The 4788-nt window shown below is 40.8% G+C and overlaps 1 non-coding gene across 1 annotated transcript; it reads left to right on the top strand.

The window, feature by feature from the left end:
• The first annotated feature begins 575 nt into the window (after nucleotides 1–575).
• Nucleotides 576–713, top strand: LOC123940991. Its single transcript, XR_006818129.1, has one exon. It is a non-coding gene; the product is annotated as a U4 spliceosomal RNA (small nuclear RNA).
• The last annotated feature ends 4075 nt before the right edge of the window (nucleotides 714–4788 follow it).

Here is a 4788-nt window from a genome sequence, read left to right as displayed (position 1 = left end):
AGATAGATAGATGATAGATAGATAGATAGATAGATGATAGATAATAAAAAATCAACTCACACAATTATGGATGCTGAAAAGCCCCAATATTTGCACTTGGCAAGCTGGAGACCCAGGAAACCCAATGGTACAGTTCCAGTCTGAGTCTGACCCAATGGCAGGAGAAGACCAATATCCCAGTTCAAAGACAATCAGACAGGGAATTTTCTTCTACTTCATCTTTTGTTCTATTTAGGCATCCAACCAATTGAATGAAGCCTACCCTCATTGAAGGGGGCACTCTGTTTCACTCAGTGTACAGACTCAAATGTTAATCTCATCCAGTAACACCCTCACTGACATACCCAGAAATAATGTTTGTCCAAATATCTGTCCACCCCATGGCCCAATCCAACTCACACTGAAAACTAATGATCAGACCCTCATTGGGCTTCAGTTTCCTCAATTTTACAATGAGAAGACTGGTTATGGTGATCTTCAGTTTTATTGCTGGTCTTATCAGAAGACCTAGCCCATTCTGTAATCAGACAGGATAATATTACCTAAAGGTGTGTGTTGTAAAAAGCACATTAGACAGCTTTGCGCAGTGGCAGTATCGTAGCCAATGAGGTTTATCCGAGGCGCGATTATTGCTAATTGAAAAGCACATTAGATAATATGTATGCAAGTGTAAAGCAGTGACATTGTTATTATTTACTGAGATTATTAAAATGCTCTATAAGTTTATTAAATTATTGTTTCTACTATCATAATTATCATGCCCTCTCCCTGGCTGTTACCCATTGTACCTTATAATTAATGACACTATTCCTGTCGGTTACAACAGCCCTGCCGTTCCCCTCTGTTGTCACATATTTCAGCCACCATTATCTTTGTCATTGTCAACTTTAGTACCCTGTCTGAAAATGCAGTGGCTCAAAGGTGAGAGCCCTGTGAGAACCCGATAAGCCAGGTGATGGGGATATGGTCTTAGATTGGCAGGTTTACAAAAGAAAAATACTCTCCCAGAGGAGTCGTTTGCTATCTGCAGGAATCTGTAGGCATTTGCTAAGCCTGGGAGGGACAGCACCTTCTAGTAGGCAAGACCCCACAAAGCATCAAAATAGAAAGATTTAATACACACCTCAATACTTAATACATACCCTAGGAGGTATTGATCTTTACTATCATAGTTAATTTCATTGAAACAGACTTCACAGTTAAGAGAAATCCTTTCTCTCTCTATCCTTCATTTGTTCACTCAACAAGCATCTATTAAGTACTTACTATGCATTAGATATTATGTTAAGTTCTGGGTTCAAAGGAGGAAAACTGTCCTTTTCTTTAAGTGAGGGAAACATAATGAATGTTAAAATGCTTGTGATAAATGCTACGATAATAGAAGTCCAGCGCTCCGTAACATGAGAGGCACCAAACACAGTCTGAATGGGATGAGATTCCTCAGTGCCATCACCCTCCCCCACACTATAAAGTTGAGGGGCTCAGGCTCAGAGCCTGTGGCGAAAGAACTGAATAAATTCCCTTTGTCTTCTCTCAACAGCTCCTCCAATAAGGTCTTTTGGAACAATATTTTTTTTTAAAGATTTATTTATTTGACAGAGATTACAAGTAGGCAGAGAGGCAGGCAGAGAGAGAGAGAGGAGGAAGCAGGCTCCCAGCCAAGCAGAGAGCCCCATGCGGGGCTCGATCCCAGGACCCTGGGATCATGACCTGAGCTGAAGGCAGAGGCTTTAACCCGCTGAGCCACACAGGCGCCCCTGGAACAATATTTTTGAGGAAAATTATTTTCCTTTTCCATTTCTGAGAACTAAGCATAAGGAAATCATGCAATAGAAGCAAAAATCTATATGCAAAAAGATGTCCATTGCAGAGTTATCAAAATTGGAGGGACAAAAAAAACTAGATGCAGTAAAAGTATCCAAATCCAGTGGAGTAGTTGAACAAAATGTAGAACATCTACCAATGCACATCATGAAGCAAAAGAACTATAATGCTTCAGAAGGAGCCCAAACCCTGGAGTCAGATTTTCTAAGCTTCGTTCTTTGGGCAAAGTACTTAGTGTACCTGAGTAGCTGGGGCACCTGGGTGGCTCAGTCAGTTAAGCGTCTGACTCATGATTTAGGCGTAGGTCATGATCTCAGGGTCATGAGATGGGACTCCGTGCTCAGCAGGGAGTCTTCCTGAGATTCTCTCTCCCTCTCCCTCTGTCCCGCCCCCTACCTAAAATAAATATTTTTTTAGAAAGGTAATTAGTGTACCTGAGTCTCAGCTTTCCCATTAAATTTTTTTTTTAATTTCCCATTTAAAAAAGCTAAATGGGGCATCTGGGTGGCTCAGTCAGTCGAGCCTCTGACTCTTGATTTTGGCTCCAGTCATGATCTCAGGGTCGTGAGATCAAGCCCTATGTTGGGATCCATGTTCAGCAGGAGTATGCTTGAGATTCTTTCCCTCTCCCTCTGCCCTTCCCTCCTGCTCATGTGCACTCTCTCTTTCTAAAAACTAAATTCAAAAGATGGGGCTAGCTATTAATAGTTGCTATCTTACAGTGCTGTTGTGGAGATTAAATAAGATACTTCAGGTAAAGCACTTAACAAACACCTAGCGTAGTGCTCAGAAAATGTTGCTATTATTATCATTATTAATGTGAAGTTAATTGGGAGTACTTAATAAAGCATAGAAAATGTTCCCAGTACAGTTTTAAGTGAAAAAAATATTAAAATAGTACGTAAACAAATTCTGAGCCTATGAAAAATGCATATGAAATAGTTGTATTGTCAGCATGACATTGTGAATTGTATTTTAATGAAGGATCTACTTTAATATTATTGCAAATTTCTCTCTTACTAGAAAGGGAAAGGGAGGAATATAAAAGTAAAATTTTATTTTATTTTATTTTATTTTTTTAAAGATTTTATTTATTTATTTGACAGAGAGAGGTCATAATAGACAGAGAGGCAGGCAGAGAGAGAGGGGGGAAGCAGGCTCCCTGCCGAGCAGAGAGCCCGATGCGGGACTCGATCCCAGGACCCCGAGATCATGACCTGAGCCGAAGGCAGCGGCCTAACCCACTGAGCCACCCAGGCGCCCTAAAAGTAAAATTTTAAATGTGATGATGGGGCCCGTGGATGGCTCAGTCAGTTAAGCATTTGACTCTTGATTTCTGATAAGGTCATGATCTCCGGCTTGTGAGATAAGCCCTGTGGCAAGCTCAGCACCCAGCACAGAGTTGACTTCAGATCCTCTCCCCGCTCTCCCCTTCCCCACCACTTCGCTTGCCTGTGTGAACATGCAAAAGCTGTCTCAATGAATAAATAAATATATAAATAAAATCTTTTAAAAATTCTCTTAAAAAATCAAAAATAAATTTTTCCTGGGATTCATGTCTGCAAAGTTGATGAGCCTATATGACCTTTAGCTTGGGGAGAGACACCTTTCTTTTTGCACATAAAACTCCAATTGATTCAGTGTTTCATAATAACATACTGATGAAAGCTACATTCAAGCTATAGGTCAGCGTCATTGGGACGGCCAAGAGGTAGATTGAAACAGAGCAGAAAGAAGAAAATAGAAAGCCACATATTAAATGTTAATATATGAGTTTCTTTTTTATGTATAGTATTAATTCAAATATGCAAAAAAATGTATAAATAGCTACAGATATATTAATATAAACATAAAGAAGTAAAAGATTGGAAATATATGGCTAAGAGTAGTTATCTTTGGGCTGGAAGATCACAAATAATACCCAATTTCTTTTTTGTCCTTTCTGAAGTTGTCTACTTGGCATTTAATACTTTTAGGTTGGGGGAAAGGGAACTTTAAAAACTATTTGTTTCTTCTTTTTATAGCAAGGGACTCTTAATGAGAACGTAAGAAGGGACATGCAAGCCAGTAATGTCATAAATTCCCTAGTGCATGTGATTGTTTACTCTAAAAAGTCCCCAAGTTGGGAGCTAAAAATAATAAGAGCTGGGGGCTGAATTTGGGAGAGGCAACAAGTCCCGAAAGGCTGTGAGCAGGGCAAACTAGGGTTCAGCACAGGAGCAGGGTGACTGGAAGAGGGCAGGTTGACTCAGGGCTCCCCATTAGGAGTGGGGACTGTATGGGAGGAAGTGCTCAGTCAGGGATGCATCTTGGAGAGGCTTTGTTGAGTGCACTCCTTCACCAGTGGGAGTTGTTTCAAAGGTTCAAAGGAGGAGCCAAGTTCAGTGTGATCCTCCCCAGTCTCATTAGCCTGTCAACTAAGTTTTCCACTCCCAGACCTGCAACCTGATTCCTGGTCACATGTATATGTCTGGTCATGTGTCTTATATCCATCCAATAGCTTCCCAAAGAATTTTTTATATCCCCAGGTATGTCCTGATATGGGTGCTTCTTGAACTAAATGGACTAAAAGAACTTTACCTGGGTGGCTCAGTCGGTTAAGTGGCTGCCTTTGGCTCAGGTCATGATCCCAGGGTCCTGAGATCGAGCCCCACATCAGGCTCTCTGTTCAGTGGAGAGCCTGCTTCTCCCCCTCCCTCTCCCTGCCACTCTGTCTACTTGTGATCTATTTCTCTGTCAAACAAATAAATAAAATCTTAAAAAAAAAAAAAAAGAACTTTTCCAGTAAGTCTTTTCAATAAAGAAATATGCAGACTTCTGTACTTCTAAAACTAGACAGGCCTTTGAAAACACTTTAGCCAAATGCCCTCAGGGACTCAAGCTACTTTGCTCCTTTTAGAAATGAGGAAATTAGGCCCTGAGGGGTTTAGGTGATTTGTCCAGGGCAGCTGAATAAGCTATGGC

The sequence above is a fragment of the Meles meles genome, chromosome 4, assembly GCF_922984935.1.
Source record: "Meles meles chromosome 4, mMelMel3.1 paternal haplotype, whole genome shotgun sequence".
Lineage (NCBI taxonomy): Eukaryota > Metazoa > Chordata > Mammalia > Carnivora > Mustelidae > Meles > Meles meles.
This window is presented reverse-complemented; position numbering and strand designations above follow the sequence as displayed.